Below are 23365 nucleotides of genomic sequence, written 5' to 3' on the forward strand. Positions count from 1 at the left end.
CTAATCACCTCACTCAATGTCCCTTTCCCAATACACTGGTGTTACAATCGTATTACAGTTCAAGAAGACATTCGGGTGGGAGCACACAGCCAGACTTTCAGCCCCTGACTTCTTCCAAATCTTTTCTTCCTCATATTTTAAAGCACAGTTATGCTTAGGTGTTTCCATACACCCTCTGAAATCTAGGTGGAGGTTCCCTAACCTCAATTCTTGAATTTTGTGCACTTGAAGACCCAACACCATGTGGAAGCTGCCAAGGCTTGGGGCTTGGACCCTCTGAAGCAACTTCTTGTGATATATCTTGACCCCTTTTAGACACAGGTGGAACTGAAGCAGCTGGGGTGTAGGGCACCATGTCCCAAAACTGCAAAGAGCAGGAGGAACCCTGGGCTCAGCCTATGAAACTATTTTTCCCTCCTAGGCATCTTGGCCTGTGTTTGGAAGGGTTGGCGTGAACGTTTCTGACATGCCCAGAAGACATTTTCCCCATTTTCTTGGTGAATAACATTCAACTCTTCATTACTTATGCAAATTTCTGCAGCCATCTCAAATTTCTCCTGAGAAAATAAGTATTTTTTTCTTACCTGCTGACCTCATGATTAGGCTGCAAATTTTTCAAACTCTTATTCTCTGCTTCCTCCTGACTGCTTTTCCCACTTAGTAATTTCTTCCACCAGATATCCTAAATCATCTCCCTCAAGTTCAAAGTTCCACAGATCTCTAGGGCAGGGGCAAAATGCTGCCAGTCTCTTTGCTGAAATACAAGAGTCACGTTTATTCCAGTTTCCAACAAGTTCCTTATCTCCATCTCAGACTACCTCAGGCTGAATTTCCTTGTCCATATCACTTTCAGCATTTTGGTCAAAACCATTTAACAAGTCTCTATGAAGTTCTAAACTTTCCCACACTTTTCTGTCTTCTTCTAAGCCCTCCAAACTCTTTCTGTTACTTAGTTCCAAAATTTCGTCTACATTTTTGTGTATCTTTACAGTAGCACCCTATTCCTGGTACAAATTTACTGTATTAGTCCATTCTTACACTGCTATACGAACTATCCAAGACTGGGTAATTTATTTAAAAAAGAGAAAAAAGAGCTTTAATTGACTCACAGTTCAACATGGCTGGGGAGGCCTCAGGATACATACAATCAGGGTAGAGGGCATCTCTTCAGAGGGAGAGAGAATGAATGCAAGCATGGAAAATGCCAGACACTTATAAAACCATCAGATTTCATGAGAATCACTCATTGTCACTAGAACAGCATGGGGGAACCACCCCAATAATCTAATTACCTAACACAAAGTTTCTTCCCCATTATATGGTGATTACAATTCAGATTTCAATTCAAAATAAAATTTGGTGCAAATATTTTGGCTCTGCAAGGTTGTGTGTTTAGAGAAATAGTATAACTACTGACCTATGTAATCAAGGTACCTACGGAACTCTCATATTTAGTCTATGAGTTAGGTTAAAAATTAACGGTTAATTTCTGGAGCTCTCTGCCCTCTCCAGGACAATCTCGTTAGCTCTCTGCAAAAAATTTGTTAAATTGTTAACTTGGACCTCAGCTTCTGATAAAATCTCAGACAATTTTCTTTAATATTATAATATGTCTGATTTTTATCAGGTGGCTTGTCTAAAATATGATACAAAAGTCTAAAGTAGCGTTAGTTAATTAAAAATATCTGATAGCAATTCACTGATATTTCTGTCTTCAGCCATTTCTTTAACTTTGTGGAGGCAGTTTTAAATATTGCTCTGAGTTGGGCAGTCAAATCAGAGCTTAGGATAGATGACACTTTTCATGATACTTCCGTGTTTTCTAACCTAGTCAGGTATAACTCCAGATGGAAAAAGAATGACCTAGTCACCATCTGCTGCCAGAGACTTGTCATTCATTTTCTCTGTGGTGAAGTGGTCTATGCTCTTTTATGGATTTGTCTACATGACAGCAAACTAACACTTTGAAAATTAATTAACAAGAACATATGGAAGTGGGTGTCAGTTTCATAACATACAAAATGGTTCAATTTTATAAAATCCTTCATCCAAGTATTTCTTTTCAAGCAAACAGTCTTCTAAAATCATTTGGAAACTTGAAGGAGGGTATACCTTAGTTATTCTGACTTACTAATTATGATAGAGGATAATAAATCTACATGAAATTATTCTCTATCTTAAAAATTATATAGGAAATCATAAGACAAAAGATTTCACCTTGAATTACTCATATTTATTTTAATACATCAACTTCCAATTTTTACACTAATACTTTTTTCATGGCACACAGTATGGATTAAACACTGGTTTTGTTTCTTTTCAGTTAAGCAAAACTGTTAGACTTAATAAAGTGAAATAATTTATATTAGTGAAATAACCATAAGATATTTTTATAGTTACATGATTGTAAATACAATCATGCATTGCTTAACAATGGGGATACATACTGAGAAATGTGTAGTGATGTGATTTCATCATATGTGAGCATTACTTAGTGTATGTACACAAATCTAAATAGTATAGCTTACCACACATGAAGGCTATATGGTATAGCCTATGCTCTTAGGCTACAAACCTGTACAGCATGCTACTGTACCAACTGTGTAGGCAATTGTAACACAATGGCAATTGTGTATCTAAGCATACATAAACCACAACAATGTCACTAGGCAATAGGAATATTTCAGCTCCATTATAATCTTATGGGACACTGTGTTTCTGCAGGTGGCCCATCAACCAAAATGTAATTATGAGGCACACTATGTAACATATTTGATAATATTTTTATTTTGGCTGGATATTTATTACTGAAATTGGTAAATTCACAAAAGAAAGTATTGATTAAAGTTATGAAATTATTCTACCTATGTTACAGTTTGATCTAAAGTCACACACCAACATTACTTTGAGCACATTCGTGGGAACTTTAACATTCTACCTTTGCATGAGTCTAAGCTGTCCCTAAGATGATCTATTACAAGTTTTATGGCAAGAATTGCATTAACACAAAATCATTTTCAGAGAGATTTTAATGTATTTGCAGCTCAAATATTATGTTTTAAATGAGAGATTCATAGACTATTTATTTTTAAAATATATTTACTATCTTCCTTTCAAATATCTTTGTGTAGTAATGCAAATATATTTTTAATGTGTTTTTATTTGAAGAAAATAGATTTGTAAGTGATTTTTATAATAGAAATAACATATTTTAACAGTGACATCAGAAAATGTGCTGTTCTCTTCACCAAATTGTAAAATCATTATTTTCTTTTTTTATTTATTAATTTTTTTTAAATTGCATTTTAGGCTTTGGGGTACATATGAAGAATATGCAAGATTGTTGCGTAGGTACACACATGGCAGTGTGATTTGCTGCCTTCCTCCCCATCACCTATATCTGTCATTTCTCACCATGCTATCTCTCTCCAACTCCCTACCTCCCTCCGCTGTCCCTTCCCTAGTCCCCTCCAGTAGACCCCAGTGTGTGATGCTCCCCTCCCTGTGTCCATGTGTTCTCATTGTTCAACACCCGCCTATGAGTGACAACATGCGGTGTTTGATTTTCTGTTCTTGTGTTAGTTTGCTGAGAATGATGGTTTCCAGGTTCATCCATGTCCCTACGAAGGACATGAACTCATCATTTTTTATGGCTGCATAGTACTCCGTGGTGTATATGTGCCACATTTCCCCTGTCCAGTCTATTATCAATAGGCATTTGTATTTTCTCACAAATAAGTATAAAACATAAATAGAAACATTTAAAAAATATTGTTTTATGGAGCCTGATTATTTAATAGCTATCAGAATCTACATAAAGTATATGCATACAAACAAATCTAAGACTTGTGCAACATATGCAAAATAACCAATTTTTGACGGATGTTGTTCACATATTCCTTTTAGTCAATAGTGTATTTTCCCAACCCTATCATATATATATTTTGCTTCCATCTTTCTTGAAATAGTCAATGCTTAAAAGTAAAACTGTGTTTGTTTTAGATTCCTTTCACGTCTTTATATGGTTTATGCATCTCATAACATTAAGTGCATTTTTGTTAGAGTAGTAGCATCCACAGTGTTTATGAATACTATTTCAAATTTTCTTCGTTTTATGACTGTTAGCTTGTGATGCTGTAACAAAATACAATAGACAACATGGCTTAAAAAACAGAAATTTATTTTCTCACAGTTCTGGAAGCTCAAGATGCCAGCACAGTATGTTTCTAATGAGGGCACTTTGCCTGTCTTGCAGAGGGCCATCTTCTCACTGGGTTTTCACATGGCCTGTCTTCAGTGTGTGTGTGTTCTTGAGAGAAAGAAAAACAGAGAGAGTGTTCTCTGGTGTTCTTCTTAGAAAGACACTAATTCTATAGCATCAGAGCCCTGTCCTTATTTAACTTTAGTTGAATCTTATTCCAAATAGAGCTACACTGAGAGTTAGAGATTTAACATTTGAATTTGGAGGGAACACATGCATTCAGTCCATACTATTGTGGAAAATTTTGTTATAACATTTTTTCTCATCTTTTTTTTAACTCTAGTCACTAGAGCTATTGTTGTGTAAAAGTGGTGTCTCTCGTGAAAGAAGAAATATTTCCACGGTCAGTGAATTTAAATATCATGTTTGAAGAGAATCCCAAACATGTAGACTATGTTTTATGTACTAGAATTGGTTTTGTGATTTCTTCAGTTCCACCTGAAATTTGATAACTACAAAAGCAAATACAAAACATCAGGAAATACATTCTGTGTAGGAAATAGCTGCTACCTCATTGCCAGAAGTTACCAAAACTGTGATTAATTTCAAATTATTTAACCTGAGCATTTTTGTTGAGTATGTCATGTTGTATGTATAACAATACTTTTATTTCACATGTTATACCCTTATTTTTCATTTTATAAAAAGTAATATAACTATTGCTAACTTACTGGCTGAAATATAGCAAATTGGAACTCATATCACATATCTCAGAGAAAATCTCCAAAAACGGTTTCATTCCTGGCTAAGTCACACAGGGAGCCTTTGTCATAAGGTCAGTACCATAAACATTTCCTGTGAGAAAGAAGATGTATATATGTAACAGTATGCAGTATGGAACTACAGGTTTTAATGTTAAGAGCATATATTATTGAAAACATTTTCCAAGAAGAGAATTTTAAAAAGATGATGGGAACAATGCTATTGCAGGGGAAAGCCACTTGAAATTCTAAAGCTGTGGTGACAAACCCTGGAGGAATCCTTTTTTTGTCCTAGAGCGAGCATATCCGCAAAGAGTTAGAGCGCTTATACTTTAAGTAGGCAGTCAGATAATACATATGTCACTCTACATTTGAGATGCATGCAGCTACTTCTTTCCCAGTCTCTTGTCTCAAACCGAAAACCTTCTTATTTATGCCTGAAGCTTATGGTACCCCATCTGAAATCTCATAAAACCATCCTAATGAAGGACCAAAACACCCAAAAGAATATACACACCATCAGAGTAGATATAGTTATAAAATCATTGTATTTTTGTTGGCTGTTACCTGATTTATTTAAGCAGGTTTTTTTTTCTAGTAGCAGGTATTTTAGAAGGGAAATTACAAGAAAATATACCAGTTTTTACTATATAGACCTTGGGAAATTTAATTGTCTGTTTCACTCTCTCCACTCGTATCTCCTCCAAAAGTTTTGATTAAGCAAATATTTCTGCTGTATACTTTAAACTCCTTCTTTAAAAAATTAATTTTATTGTTTAATATAATTTAAATTAACAGACAATTGAACATACAGTACAGAGTGTTTCTATCTATACCACACTCAGTTTCTCCTATTATTAGCATCTTATATTAGTATGGTCTATTTGTTTCAATTATTGAAATGATACTGATGTATTATTATTAATTAAAGTCTACTCTTTATTCAGACTTTCTGAGTTTTTAACTTAATACCCTTATTCTGTTCCAGGACCTCATCCAGAATACCACCTTATATTTATTAATCATATCTCAGGTTAACAACTGTTGGCTGTGACAATTCCTTAGACTTACTCTGTTTTTGATAATATTGACAGTATTTAAGAGTACTGGCCAGATATTTTGGAGGATGATGGCATATTAGAATTTGTCTGATTTTCTTTTTAATTTTAGACTGGAGTTATGTGTCTTTAGGAGAAGAAATAAACAGATAACATCACATTTTCACCCTATCATATCCAAGGTTAATACTAACAGCGTAATTTTTACTATTGATGTTGACCTGGACCACCAGGCTGAGGTGGCATTTAACACATTTCTCTACTATGAAATTACTCTGGAGTACAGTTATTTCGCATTTGCCACTGAAAAGTTAATTTTTCCCTTTGTGTGCTCTATGCATTGTGAGGAAGTCATTATGTGTAACCTATATGTAAGAAATGGAAATTTATGCTCTACCTCCTTAAAGGTGGGATATCTGCATAAATTATTCATAACCCTTCTTCATGGGAGATTTGCCTCTTCTCCTTGATGTACTTATTTATTCAATCATTTATTTATACCAGTATAGACTCATGGATATTCATTGTATGATTTAGAGTATAAACCAATACTAATTTATTTATTTAGTTGCTCAAACTGTTCCAGACTCGGCCATTTAGAAATCTTCCAGTTGTGTGTTTTATGACTCTCTGACATAACCCCATCAATGTAGAATAATTATCAGTCAGTGATATAAAGAAATTATTAAATAAAATATAAGTAGGGAATAAGAGACAAAAGAAGAATCTCCAATAGAGATTAGAAGAATTCCAAATAATTTACGTAGATTCTCTACCCTCAAGGAGATGGAGCAAAAGTTTCCAATTCTTAAATATAAACTGTATGTAATAACTACCTTCCAAAGAGTACACTTCAGAAAGGTTCTGGGTAAGGGGAGAATAAACATACATGAGAAAACCTGAAAAACACTACCTTATCCAGATGATTGAGGCCAACATCAATAGTAATTAGGCATGTTGATAATATGTAACCTTGATATTATTTGTTGATAACTGCACTTTATCTCTGAAATCATCCTCTCCCAAAAATCTATAACCCTCATGTGGAAACATGAGAAACCTCAGACAAATTTTCATAGAGGGGCATTCTACAAAATAATGCTTAATCAGTGGTCCTCAAACTGTCAAGATAATCAAAACAAGGGAAGGTTGAGAAACTATCACATCCTAGAGTTCATAGATCAAGCAGATATGATGACTACATGTAATACAATATGGTACACTGCATGAGATCTTGGAATATAAAAAATACAATAAGTAAAAACTAAGTATGATTTTTAGCTAATAATAATACAGCAATATTATTTCATTAATTGTAACAAAGACCTTTCTTAATGTAAGATGTTAATAATAGAGAAAAATCAGGTAGGATATATGGGAACTTCATTCATCACATTATTCTTTTCTATACATCTAAACTGTTCTAAAAATAAAGCTGTTGGGAAAACAATAAAATGTTATCTGATCATAGTAGAATATAGAAACAAGCAACAAAAAGATATCTGAAAATTTCCCAAATATTTAAATATTAAACAATAAACTTCTTAAATACCTATGAATAAAAGAGAAAAATCCCAAGGAACATTAAAATATATGATAAATTGCAAAAAATTAAAACTCAATATACAAAAAATTGTAGAAAGCAGTGAAAGCCTTCCACAGAGAATTTATAGCATCCAATGTTTATATTACAGAGAAAAATTGTGTCATATCAATGATCTAAGCTTTCAATTTAGTATTTTTAAAGAGCAAAATAAATGCCAAAGAAGCAGAATGAAAGAACTATTAAGCACTATAGTAAGAATCCATAAAATTCAAGACAGAAAAATAATAGAGTAAAACAATAAACCTGAAAGCTAGGTTTCTGAAAGGATCAATAATGTTCATAAACATACTGAAGCTGAACAAGAAAAAATAGAAGATACAAATTATCAAAGTCAACAATCAAAAAGTGAGGTGACTATGTTTTTTCTTTTGTTTTGTTTTTGAAGTCTATTTTGAACAGCTAATTAAGTGAATGAACCAACCACTTTCTTTTGGGCTCCCATACTCTGTGGTCACTGTCTACCTACTCTGATCACCCTGGAGCCAGGTAATTAGCCATGTTAATTCCCATATATTTGTATAGTATTGTTACTATTTTTTAGCTTTATTCTACTGTAGATTAAGAAGACACTTGATATAATTTTAATTTTAAAAAATTTGTAAGACTTTTGTGTATCCGAACACATGATCTATATTGGAGAAGGTTCATGTGCTGATGAAAAGAATGTCTATTCTGTAGTTGTTGGGTAAATGTTCTTTAAATGTCTGTTAAGTCCATTTGGTCTAAAGTCCAATTTAAATCCAATGTTTCTTTGTTAATTTTCTGTATCAATGATCTATTTAGTGCTTTGGATGAGGGCTTCCTCCACTATTATAGTATTGCTGTCGATCTTTTCATTTAGGTCCAATAATATTTGTTTTGTAAATGTGGGTGCTCTGCTGTTGGCTGCATATATATTTACAATTGTTAATCTCTTGCTGAGTTGATATTTTTGACATTATATATGACCACCTTTTTTTATTGTTTTTGATTTAAAATGAGTTTTATCTAAGTATAGCTACTCCTGCTCACTTATGGTTCCCATTTACATGGAATATCTTTTCCCACTATGTTACCTTCAGTCTATATGTGTCTTTACAGCTAAAGTGAGTTTTTTTGTATACAACACAGAGTTGAATCATGTTTGAGAATCCATTATGCCAATCTGTATTTGTTAAGTGGAGCAGTTAATTCATGCACATTCAAGGTTAATATTGATATACGAGGTTTTGTTTCTGTCATTTTCTTGTTTTCAAGTTGTTCTATAAATTATTTCCTTTCTTCCTTTTCTGTGTCTGTCTTTGTAATTCAATGAAATTTTGTGTTGGCATTTGATTTCTTATTCTTACTCCTTTGTGTGATTATTTGATACAAACTCTGTGTTTATATATACCCATGTGTTTACATTATGGTGATTATCAACCTTTCATTTTCACTTTTACATGTTTAGTACCCCATGAGCATTTCCTGTAGGACCAAGCCAGTAGTAACAAATTTCTTCAGTGTTTGCTTGTCTAGGAAGGATTTTATTTATATTTCATTTATGAAGTTTATACAAAATTTTTGACCAACGGTTATTTTTGTTCAGCACTTTGAAAATTTCATCTAATTTTCTTTTGCCCTGTGAGGTTCCTGCTGAGAAGCTTGCAATTAATTTGATGGGGTTTCCTTCATAGGTGACTAGGTATTTTTCTCTTGTTACTTTTAAAACTTATTCCTGCAGTTTGACATTAGTTATCCTGAATATAAGACATTTCCGTAAGAGAATGTTTGAAATGTTTTTACCTAAGGATCACTGGGACTTATATGTCTGGATGTCTAATCCCCTTGATAAACTCTTGAAATTTCATAAATTATTTTTTGAAGTATGTATTCTAAACTTACTAATTTATCTCCCCCCACAAGAATAGCAACAATTCATGTTTGGCCACTTTATGTAGTCCCAGATATCTTTAAACTTTTGTTCACTCTTTCTTATTCTGTTTTCCTTATTTTTGTCTGATGAGTTATTTCAAAAGACTTGCCTTCAATTTCTGAGATTATTTTTTCTGTCTTGTCTACTTGATCTAATCTATTCTTGAAGCTTTAAAATTTGTTTTGTATTTCCTTCAATAATTTTTTTTATTGCCAAGATTTCTACTTTTTTTTTAAGATATCTATTTTCTTGGTAAATTTCTCATTTATAGGCTTAGATTAATCTTCTGATTTCTTTGTATTGGTTTTGAGATTTTTACTTGCAGCTTCTTCTTTTTTTTAATATTGATACAGAGTTTTGCTCCGTCACCCAGACTGAAGCGCAGTGCCATGATCTCGGCTCACTACAACCTCTGCCTCAGGTTCAAGCAATTCTCCTGCCTCAGCCTCCTGAGTAGAGTAGCTGGAATTACAGGCATGTGCCAACACACCAGGCTAATTTTTGTATTTTTACTAGAGACAAGGTTTCACCACATTGGCCAGGCTGGTCTCAAACTCCTGACCTCAGGTGATCCACCCACCTAAGCCTCCTAAAGTGCTGAGATTACAGGTGTGAGCCATCATGCGCAGTCATATTGAGTTTCTTTATAATCAATGTTTTGATGTCTTTCTCTGGCATTTTGGGGAATTCTTTTACATTAGGATCTGTTGCTTAATAATTGTTTTTTAACAATTGGTTGTATCATATTTTCCTGCTTTTTTTTTTGCTTCCTTAGTCTTACATAGATTTCTGCAGGTGTGTCAGCCCAAACTCAGGCCTAGGGTGGGACACAGCCCAATGTTAGACTCTCCAAATGAAGCATTGGACCCAGGACTAGAAAGGGCAGAGTACCTCCAAGGCAAGAAGGATAGGTATACAGTTTTGGGGAGTACAGACTGCTCATGAAAAGACACTCTTAAGAAAATGAAAATACATACCCAAACACTGAGTGAAATTATTTGCAAAATACCTATCTGATAAATTGTATCCATAATATACGAAGGACCCTCAAAACACAAATATAAGCAACTCAGTAAAAGAATAGGTGAAAATTTGAACAGGCATTTCACAAAAGACCATCTATGGATGGCAATTAAATACATTAACAGATGTTCAACATTATTATTTGTTGGGAAAATAAAAATTAGAATCCCCCAAAAAAGCTACTTCAAACCTATTAAGATGAAATATATATATATATATATATATATGAATGCATATACACTAATCTTTAATAAACCCAATTCCTAGCTAGTATGCCTGAAACAATTAAAACTTTCAAAAATTACTGGTAGAAATGAAAAATGTCACAGGATTTTAAGAAAACAGTTTCACAGTTTTTATATGCTTAAATACATATTTATCATATATTCCAGCCATCCTAAGAGATATAAAAATTTTGTATATACAAAAAACTTTATGCATGATCTAATGACATTGTTATTTCAATTTCATCAAACAGAAAACAAATTTCTTTCAATTTGTGAATAAGTAAACAAACTGTGGGATATAATAGAATACAACTTAGCAATGAAAAGGAACAAATTTGATTCAAACAACATGCATAAATCTCAAATGCAGTAAACTAAGTAAATCTCACAAAGTTATTCAGTATATAATTAGATTTCTATGACATACTGGAAGAGGAAAAATTATAGGAAAATATAGGTTGTTGGTTACCACTGCTGGGGCATGAGCAGAGAGTTTTGATTACAGTCAGCATGTGAGACTCTTTGGAATGATAAAATTGATCTTCATCATACCCAAAATGATGGGAATAACAACATGTGTTGTTAAAATTTTAAGAAATATACACTTAAAAGACTGAATTGTATGGTATGTTTTCTTTTTGAAGTTTTATTCCATGGAAATGATGAACATTATAATAAATAGTGAGTTTAAAACTGCTTCAAAGTATATTTTGCTGAGCGCAATATATTTCTTGTGATATAGTGGAAAGATTTACAGTGTTAGAGACCTTTAGCTTACATTCATAGTAACTAGAAATGCTGGCTGTTACACTATTAACTAATGACCCAGATATTCAATGTCTGACCCAGGTCCTTTAATAAGCACAGACGATAACAATAGATAAGTGACCTTTTCAATGCTGGAGTCACTGGCAATATAGAAAGAGTGAAAACATAACAAAATATATATTTATAAATATCTGATTAAATACATGTTCATTTCATGAAACAACTTCTTATTTATTCATGTGTGATAATCTAATTATAATCTAATGCAAAATGTTTATTTTTGCTGAGATTTTAAGTTAATAGCAAGTATAAATTAAAAAAGGATATATTATTATTTTATCTTTGTTGTTTGTCTTATATTAGCTCTGTTCACATTGTAAAAATTAATACATATGTAGTTTACATAATTTCTCCCTATGTGCACAATATACATTTTTATTCCCAAAGCCAACCTCACACCTTTTGCCAACAAATAAAGGTTAAAAACACTTCAAATTTATGAATTATTATGGTTAATGTCTTTGTTTTACTCCAATATCAGAATTCCAATTATAAATTAAATTACTTGGCTGGAAGTTATTTTAATACCTGTATTTCCTCAAAAAACTGACATTATTATATAGTATTAGAGATGGTATGAGTGCCAGAAGAAATAAATTTAATTTAAAAAGACTATTACTAATACTGATAAAATATAAAAGAAAATCTACCTAAAACAACACAGCTTCAACTCTGAAATTATTCCAATATCTCTATAAAACAATATTTTGAGGTTAAACTATTATAATTTTTTTTCTGTACTAATCTTTCAAGGTTAAAATCTTCTCTAAAATTCATGATGGCAAAATTAGAAATTATTTTGAAAGAAATTGTCATTTTTAGGTAAAATAATAATTTATTTGAATTTAATGAAGTTGCTTACAATGCTCCAGATATTATTAGGAATGCCATTTAAATAATTCAGATAAATATTTAAAGTGCTAAGCTTATGAGATTTGCAAAATTAACTTTGTAATTACCATGTCACAAAATACAGTGCTGATAGGCATTTTCCAACTGAATGAAATACAATTTAAGAAATACTAGGGATAAGAGAATATCAGTAGATTTGTATATTATATATACAACAGATGTACATTGCATAATATGGAATTATATAATAGATATATTATAAAATAATACAACTTATATTAGTGGATAGAGAAATAACAAATATATATATAAATATATATATGTGTGTGTGTGTGTGTATATATAATATATATATAATTTGTCATCCCTAAACGTATAAGAATGCATCAGAAAATAAATATCCCAGACTTTTGTGAAAAGTTCATACAATTTTTAACTATCTCATTAGCTGTTCAACTGAAATATCTACATTAACTTAAGGAAGTTTTTAGAATAATGTGTGCTTTGTATAATAACAACAAAATAGCTTAATTTCCCTTTTGAAATGTATTTTATTTTCAGTTGAATTGTGACATTAAAATATCTCTAAACACATTTTTTTATTGATTAGTTTATTATTTATTAAGCCAATAATACAAATAACAACTTTAAATTGATAAGATGTTGCTTATTACTGAAATACACTTGAAGCAAGAAAATATAATTTTAAAAATGTCCATTTCATTTTTTGATTTTAATATATTTTTATATTTTACTGAATGGTTTTCCCATATCACTATGCAATAATAGTTATTTTCCGAATGTCCTAAGAGCTGTTTTTTCGTTTATAATCCTTATTTCTAACTTTATAACCTTGCATATTAAAATGAGACCTCTAGGACTATAGCATAAAAATAATACAGATTTCAATGCAGTGTAAGGAAAAGGAATTTAAATTGAGCTATTGAAGGAAAATAAACATGATATATCATCATTTTAGAGAATTCTAACTTATTTTTTAATTTAATTGAAATGTTTTGAAAAATCTGTAAAGAAAGAATTCACCATTTCATAGTCTTCTTATCCATTCCCCTCAATCAACAAGTTGGATTTTATATTTTAGTAATGGTTAGTAACATAGCTAATACTTTTAAAACAACCTTCAATTAAAGATTTTGATATGAGCTTTGTGGGTGCTTTTAGTGATCCTGAAAATATGTAGCAAGTTGTCACAATAATTCAGTTGAGATCACTGATACACATTTATCATAAGAATATTTCACTTTATGTTATCATTCTGTCCCAATTCATATCAGAAAAATCCAAGTTCACCAACATACTCCACTAAATGCTTTGGTCATTTATGGAACAGAGTGACATCCCTGTCTAAATCAAGAAGATTACCAAAGGAATCAAATTTTAACTTCTCGAGCATTTTCCTTTACTCCCTGAAATTTACAAACTTAAACTTCCTTAACTGGTGTAATAATGTTTAAGGTGTGTGGTTCAAAATTGAAAAGGAATAAGATTTAGAATTGAGACATAATGTAATTTTTACACAAGTCTTATTTCTTGTGTAAAAAGGACTGCTAATACATCATTTTATTCTGAAGTCCACAGGATGCTGAAAAAAAAATACATTCAATATAAGACTGCATTTTAAAAAGGGAGTTAAGGGAGAGATAGGTGATGTTTTTTATTTCATGTTTGTGATCATATGTACGCTCCCAGTGTATGTTCTTCCTTCATTTTGTACAAGAAAATTCATTTATCACTGAAGCAGAATGCCTTCCACCAGGCAATAATTACCCTTAGGGGTGTTGTCTTTAGCAAACAGTTACACAATCAATAGAACAAACTATAGATTTAACTAAAGTAAAACCTTTTTCTCCTTTCTAAATTCCTTCTATTTTTTTAATAAGGCCTAACTGATGCAAATTGCAAAGAAATATTCTTCAAATAGAAATATGCCAAATTCTGAGACTGAAACAGGAATTCATCCATTTAGAGGAATTCTTTTAATATTTACGGTTTAAACTGAGTTGTTTGGGGTAGACCCCTTCAGAGTTTCCATTAGTTGTTAATTCCAGGAATTAACTTCCACAAAGTCAGAAAACATGGGTTAAGAAATAGGATTTATTGGGACATAAGAAAATTCAGGCAGGCAGAATCAGCAAGACAAAGTATCACGTAGTTCCTCATTCTCCACATCTTCCAATGGAGCGTTGTGCCAAGGAGAAGGGCCCACCTGCAGTGAACCACAGTTTGGCTCCATTGGAGGGAGCCAACATTGCTCCCTGTGTCTCCCTTCTTAGAGTGTGAAAAAATGGCCTATGTGTCTGCTTGTTGCCAGTTAGTCTGGAGTGTCTGCTATTTACAGGAATTGCTTTGGAGCTTTGGCTCCAATGCATCGAAGGAATTAGGACTTACCTGTGGTGCCTGTGGAGAGTCACAGTCCTATTTTAGGACCCCTACTTGCTGGTGGTGGTGAGCCACAGGTCGAAAAATGTAGTATTGTCCAGACTATTTCAGGTCATTCTTAGACGATTCTGCTTCTAGCATAATTAATATTTTTTTCTTATGTGACTATCTAATTGAAGGCACATATACCAAATTGGAACTCCCAGAGCCTTTTTCTATGATTGCTTACATTTTAGCTAAAAAATGATGATTCATGAGTAGCAGCATTGCAGTTTTATTCGCACTGCAACTCAAAGGGAAAAATAAATTAGAAATTGTATTATTTTTAATACATCTGGTCTGCCTGTTCAGCCATCTACTACCATGATTTGTGAGGGTAAAACAAGAACAAATCCAGTCCTAATATGGGCTTAAATGTTATTTTGATATAATAATTCATTCTGTTTAGGTTTAAATAAGTTTATTTGATATATGTAGCAGTTTTCAGGTATTTCCTCTCTTCTGACATGGCATCTGGATATACGGGAAAGGAACTTATATGAGCTCTCGACTTTTGAGAGAAGAGTAGATTCTGGCTTTGTGAAGGTACTCACTGCTGTCTGACAAACTGAGATGTGATTGTTGCAGTAATATCCCCAGGTGTTAGGCCATTGTCATCTGTCGATCTTTTGCCAAATAAATCAGAGATCTGTGGTTTCCTGTTTTGGTTAGACTTTAATCTGACTGTTACTGTGCCACTGATGTTTCATACCTTAGATGTCATATCTTCCTTATGTGGCATTGAGCTTAAGCTCTCACTCAGCTTCCTTGTTCTGTTTCCCTAGGACAGTAGGACCATTGGCAGTCCATGACCTATATCTGCCACACAGGAGCTAAGGTAGACTAAAGAAAACAGGCTGGGCCTTCTTTCTGCCTGTTCATATCAACTACGCTATAGCTACCTGGAACCCACCTCCCCAGAAGTCTCCCGGAGACCCAGTTAAAAGTGAACTGGGGATTCCTCAGCCTTTGAGTTATCCATAGAATATAATTTCATTACTTCTGTGGCATCAGATCCCCTGGATGGAGGCCCATGTTTTTAATGCTCTTTTTATTCTTACCATAAACTAAAATCTCCTTTTCTGTTTCTCTGAGAAACACCTAAGCATCATGTCTTCTTTCCCAGCTCCCCCTCATGCCTTTTATATTCCCATAGCAATCTGAAACATTCATTTTGAAAGACTATTCATGAAAAGTTAATATTTCAGATGTTCTTAAAACAAAAAGAAAAAAAAAAATAGGAAATTGATATGGTTTGACTCTGTATCTCCACCCAAATCTCCTGTTGAATTGTAATCCTCAATGTTAGCAGAGGGACCCGGTGGGAGGTGATTGGACCATGGGGGCAGTTTCTCCCTTGTCGTTCTCCTGAAAATGAGTGAGTTCTCACAAGATTTGATTGTTTGAAAGTGTGTAGCACTCCTCCTTTTGCTCGCCCTCTGTCTTCTGCCACCAGGGGAAGACGCGCTTGCTTCCCCTTCTCCTTCCACGATGATTGTAAGTTTTCTGAGACATCCTCCATCATGCCTCCCATGGAACTTTAAGTCGATTAAAACCTCTTTTCTTATAAATTACCCAGTTTCAGATAGTTCTTTATAGCAACGGGAAAACTAACTAATAAAGACGTAAATTCCAATGGTGAATTAATTTTTCTTCTGGCAGACTACCTCAACTCAAATATATTCTGTACATTAGCCCAGTAAGATAACTCAAAAAATTCAATCTAGTAAAATTATTTTAAATATAGAAGAAATTAATACCTAAATACACCAACTATAGTAAGAGAAAGTACTATAACCCACATCATCTTCTCTGGCCTTAATACACTTTCCTCACTCTCAAAAAGCTATAGAGTCTTGTATAATATGTAGAGTCCTATCATTTTTAGAGCCACATTGTTATCATCAGTAAACTATGATGGTCAACTTCTAGAAAATATTCCTACATAAAGTTTTAGGTAAATACATGCACGAAAGGAGGAGCATACTTAAAGAATGCTATGCAATGTCTGTGCATAGAATTCTGAAATCCATATTTCACAAAACAGCAACCAAAAAATCCTGTTTAACACCAAATAATCAAGACAATACAAAAATAAACAGAAAATACATGAGAGTAAACTCATTTTCCCTCATTGGGAAATCAAAACTCTAGAGCTTCTTTGGTGCAAAGGACTTGTAATTTTTTCACCATGTTAATAAAGTAGATATGAAAGTTTGTGTTTATCTGTAAAATAGCAGATACACAAAAGTCAGCATTAGAGCAAAGTAATAACATTCCAACAAGATGATGTAGTTTATCAAGAGTAGATATTTTCTTAGACTATCTTTGAAATATGGCAATCCATTTAACTGTCTATATTTGAGGAATGGTCTATCAAATATTTTTAAATCTGATGAAATAAAAAGTAAGACATATAAGTATAATATTAGTGATAATCTACATTTTCCCTACTTAGAAAGACTTATTTTTATTGTTCAATATATTCATAAATCTCTTATTACAACTAAGACCCATTTAAATCCATAATTGTCTCATTTGAGCCCAGCATGGTTACCATTTAAAAGCTTTTTTAAAGGTGTCCATACTGCTCTGGAGCATAATAAGCTGTTTGCAGTCTTGTGATAACATGATGAGACCCTCACTTGAGCCTAGAATGATTGCATCTTAGCTCAGTATGAATGCTGGATTGATGTTTTGTATTTCATGCTTTGGAAAAAAGAAACAATAAATTAAAATAGCAATTGAAACCCAATATATCATTTCAGTTTTGAAACCACAGGTGTTCTATGTGCCGTAACTGTAAAGTGCTAATGAAAGTTTATTTCATGTGGATAAAAAGTGATGTAATTAGAATATGTCTTTCATTAGGAAATTATAATCATTTATGATTGCATAAAATAAAATTGTTTATTTGGTTTTATCTTTTGTAATTTACTGGTGACTCAAGTATAGTTGAAATGTTAACAATAGTTTCAGGGTATTTTTAATTAACTTATTTCATGAAATTTCAAAAGAAATACATTATTTAAACTAATATGTAGTCAACTTTGTGGTAATATGTAAAATAAAGCAAGTATTTTGCATTAATAAAAATCACTAGACTTACATATTGGTGTCATATTACATATTGGTGTCATCTGTATTTTAAATCATTCTAATTTTACACTAGAATATGTTTTTCAAGTCAATAAATCTTTTAAAATATATTTCTCTTTAAACAGAGATAGAGAACTTTGTTTTCTGTACAATTACTATTCAAAGATTGGAAAAGTTGGGCACTCTGAAGAAAGGGTATTTCATTTCCACTTGATTGACACTTCTCTCTAATTTTATAGAGGGCTTATGTGTGTTGCATAAATACTTTTTCAGAATAACAATATCTAAAGGAACCGAATGCCATTAATTTAAGACTATGTAAAGAAGTCATACTAAAGAAAATCCAGAGTTCATGAAGCTTTGAGATCATTAAAATTATATGTAAATTGGAGATCTATTAGGCATCTTTATCTTTATATGCACCTTATTCTGAACATGAATCAGTATATGACTAAGAACATAAAACTCATCTGAGAAGCCTCATTCAACCTAAAGGACTGTTTTGGGAGAACATAATTTGTCAAGTTTTACACAAGCATAAAATATCTAAAAGCACTTTCAAAGTATAAATTGTATGCAGTGAACTTGCAAAAATGTTTCAGCTTATCAAAAGCATTTGATCTTCTGTTTTAAAATATACTGTTCGACACATTTACTAAGTTTGGCATCAGCTGTATGTTGCATAACATATCTCTTTTTATCCTTTGTTTTATATGTACATTTTCATAACTTGTAATTCACTTTTACTCCTTTTTACCTCTTATCTTTCAGGATTTGGTACATACATATCTTAACTGGTTTTATTTATGAGACACATAAAGTGCTAAATGGAATTATCAGGGTATTTGTATTATATTACAAATTTAATAGCTAAAAGTTCCAAACTGCAAATAATCAACTGGCATTTTATGAAATATATATTAATAGTATGGGAATATATTTTGAAAATAATTTATATTTTAGAATATCAAAAGGGTCAGCATGTTTATTAGAAAGCATATTCTCAGATGTTTATCTGAGAAACATTTTCAGATAAATAGTGGGTAACAGTTTCTTGGTTTTTTTGTTATTGTTCGAACTGCTAGTTAATTTAAATGCAACTTTGTAGTGCTTTTGAAAATTATTGTACAAGATCATACATTTTCATTCACAGAATAAATTTTAAAAAGGCTTATATTATTTTACATTTTTCCTTTTTGATTTCAGAAGTGTTTATCCAGGTCTCCATTCCAAATAGAGATCATTTTGGATAAGTAATGGTCTAATAATACAACAAGCATGTAAGTTTTACTCTTTCGAACATATAATTTGTGCTGTAACTTAAAAGACAAAGAAAAAGAAGTATTTAGTTAAAATTCTATCTGTCGAAGTAGATAAGTAGTAAAAATGAAATATTTTGCTCTGGAATACATGATTATATTTAAAGGGTGTTTTGCAATCTTGCTTTCATTAAAACTTGTTAACAATATAAAACAAAAACACATGCATCCATTCTAAAAACAATACTCCCTCTGACAAATCCATCAATATTTTTTGAGCACAAAGAGCTTGTTTATAGATATTGCATGGAGATTTTTAAAACAGAGTAAAATTATACCTCAAATCAGTATTTCAGATACCTTAAAATGATCCTTATTTCAATACCTTCTTGTAGAACTATTGTGATTTTCACATGAGAAGAGTATGATATATGAATAGCACTTGAAATAAAATATATTGCTAACTAAATTATTTCAGACACAGAAAATGTTATGACTTTTTTCATAAATTTTAAAAATAATTTATTTTTTTAAAGATGTATATGCAATATTTTGGATAGTCATCTTTTCCAAGTGACATCACAAATAAAATAAGATTGTTTTTAACTACATACTTCATTATGCAATTTAATTTTAATCCATGGTTGATGTGAGGTTTCTTAGTGTGATGCATACAAGATTAAAACTTATACCATGCACCAGATGTAAAATAGTATTTTCTCTCAATAAATCATAGATTATAGTTATATTTTATGTCTTGATTAATGGAATACCAAAATTACTATGCATAATTTCTGCATTTTGTCTAAAATTATGTTGCTAAAATTTAAATAAATTTAATACCATTTTGTGTTTAAAATAAAATATAATTCATTTATGTCAATGAAAATAAATAAAACTACAGATATTATCAAAGGTGATTTTTAAAGGGATAGAATTATATAAGGACATATGAAAACATAGCTAAATCTATATATTGAGACCTAAATTCCTTCTCTATTTATATTTAGAAGTGTTTATAGGTATTAATAAACCAATTGTTCCATTAAAAAGTGGAAGGCCCCCCCAGTTAGATTTTAACTGCTGATTTCCAAATTGCATTCTTCTCTCTGATATCCCACAATTAATAAAACAAAAGCAAAACATATGAACCATTATCTATATCTTCAGCAAATAATAATCTCAGAAAAACATATAAAATGAAGAATATTAATGTTGAATTAGAATAAATCATTGCAAGAAATTATTTCCAGCCTTAGATTATTTTATATAAGTTTTCAAAGTAACAATTCTATAGAATAGATTTAAATTAAAACTTATCATATATATTTTTACAAATCTACAATGACTAAATAGTACTTATACCTCTGAAACACATGTTGTAACAACATATTTTGGGAAATATCTTTATCTAAGGATGTCTTCTTACATTAAATGGTTTTAAATTTTGAAAATTTAGGTAAATGTCAAGTTACAATTGATCAAATATGAGAAAATTATTACATGGAATCTGCTTACTGGTAATTTAGAAAGAATAAAGTGAATTATCAGATGAAAATTGGTGCCTTGCAGATTTTAACTTCTATGTTTCTGCCATAATCAAACTAAAAAGTATCCTAAATTATTTATTATTAGTATTAGGTACTTTCAACAGGTCAGATTAATTTACAATTCTGATTACCATATTACTTGATCTCTGCTTAACCTTTGCTATTGACCATTTTTTTCCAACTTGGAATTCTTAATTTCTTTGCTTTCAATTATAACTTTATTTTCTACATGACCTTCCTTTTCAGTTCAGTTTTATGTCTTTTCTTTCAATCAAACCTTAAATGGAATTTTTAAAATATTTTAAAAATTTTAAAATATTTTCTTTACTTTTTCCACCTGAGTTACCTTAAAGAATCAAAGTTTTCACAAAGCCCTATGTCACACAACTCATAAATGAATTTTACCTGAAATTAAACACATAAGTTTTTTAAGTATTATGGGACTTGTATGTAAAAGCCCTCAAAATTACTCAGTATGGTCACCCAGACCTTTTTCTCGTTTTTTTATTATCCATTTTGTTTAATATACACGTCAATGGATCAGTTACCCAAGTAAGTAACCTACTGTAAAATATTAATTATAAAACCAATCCTTTAACGCATACATTCAACCACTTTCTAATCCCGTTGTCCTTGCTTTTACTTCCTTAACCTTCTTCACTTCTCTGCTTTTCATTGCTAGTACTTCTGCTTATTTCAGGTCATGAATTACTTCTGTATTTATTTAAAAACAATGACAAAAACAAAACCTTATTCAGGATTCAAATAATATCTACTATACTTTTTAAAATGTATCCTGTTGCCTAGGCACTTTCCAATTGCTTTACATAAATTATCTTAATTAATCAAGAAGACTGCCCTGATTTAGGATTTAATATCTCCCTTTCACAAGATAAGGAAACTACAGTGCACAATAATTAGGTAACCTGTCCATGCTCAGTTAAATAACAAGTGGCAGAATTGAGATGGGAAACTATAGAGCCTTGGATTCTGACCCCTAATTCTTCAAGCCTCTTCTATCTTTTCTCTCACTGAAAAAATCTAGTTTCATTAGTGGTGAGATCTTCCATGATTAAATGGCTATTCTTTCTCAAATACCATCTGATAATATTTTCTCTTTAGGTCTACATCTCAGGCCCTCCATTTCCTTAAGTGTGTAATATTTTTTTCTTACTTCATGTATTTATATTTGTCACAGCCAGGGAGAAATTGTGCATTCTCTCTGGTCTATTTTTCTGCCTTTTTTACTCCTATTTTCCATGCAGAATCCTGCTTGTTTCTTAATCTGTGAATTTATTGTTGACTCACTAGAGTATGACTTATCAAGTTTTTCTTTTGCTATCACTGTATCATTGATCTTACAGCAACAGATTTACAGCTTTTACATAACTTTATGGTTCATCTACTACAATATGGCATAGGAATATATATTATTTATCTCTGTATTCTTTTATTTATTATTATACTTTAAATTCTGGAATACATGTGCAGAACATGCAGGTTTGTTGCATAGGTATACACATGCCATAGTGATTTGCTACACCCATCAACCTGTTATCTACATTAGGTATTTCTCCTAATGCTATCCTTCCCCTAGTCCCCCATCCCTTGACAAGCCCCAGTGTGTGATGTTCCCCTCCCAGTGTTCATGTGTTCTCATTGTTCAACTACCAGTTATGAGTGAGAACATGCAGTGTTTGGCTTTCTGTTCCTTTGTTAAGTTTGCTGATAAGAGAGAATTCTCTTTAAATCATTTTATGAGGCCAGCATGATTCTGATTTCAAAACCTGGCAGAGACACAACAAAAAAAGAAAATTTCAGGCCAATATTCCTAATGAACATCGATGCAGAAATCCTCAATAAAATACTGGCAAACTGAATCCAACAGCACATCACAAAGCTTATCCAACACGATCAAGTTGGTTTCATCCCTGGGATGCAAGCCTGGTTCAACATACACAAATCAATAAATGTAATCCATCACATAAACAGAACCAATGAAAAAAACAACATGATTATCTCAATAGATGCAGAAAAGGCATTTGATAAAATTCAACACTGCTTCATGCTAAAAACTTTCAATAAACTATGAATTAATGGAATACATCTCAAAATAGTAAGAACTATTTATGACAAATATTGGCTGTGGAGCCAATATCCTACTAAATGGCCAAAAGCTGGAAGCATTCCCTTTGAAAACCAGCAGAAAACAAGGATGCCCTCTCTCACCACTCCTAGTCAACATAGTATCAGAAGTTCAAGCCAGGGCTATCAGGCAAGGGAAAGAAATAAAGTGTATTCAAATAGGAAGAGAAGAAGTCAAATTGTTTCTGTTTGCAGATGACATGATTGTACATTTAGAAAACACCATCGTCTCAGCCCAAAATTTCCTTAAGCGGATAAGCAACTTCAGCAATGTTTCAAGATACAAAATCGATATGCGAAAATCACAAGCATTCCTATATACCAATAAACAAACAGAGAGACAAATCATGAGTGAACTCCCATTCCAAATTGCTGCAAAATGAATATAATATTTAGGAATACAACTTACAAGAGATGTGAAGG

The sequence above is a fragment of the Aotus nancymaae genome, unplaced genomic scaffold (assembly GCF_030222135.1).
Source record: "Aotus nancymaae isolate 86718 unplaced genomic scaffold, 86718_ANA_hifiasm-v0.15.2.pri h1tg000033l, whole genome shotgun sequence".
NCBI classification, from domain to species: domain Eukaryota; kingdom Metazoa; phylum Chordata; class Mammalia; order Primates; family Aotidae; genus Aotus; species Aotus nancymaae.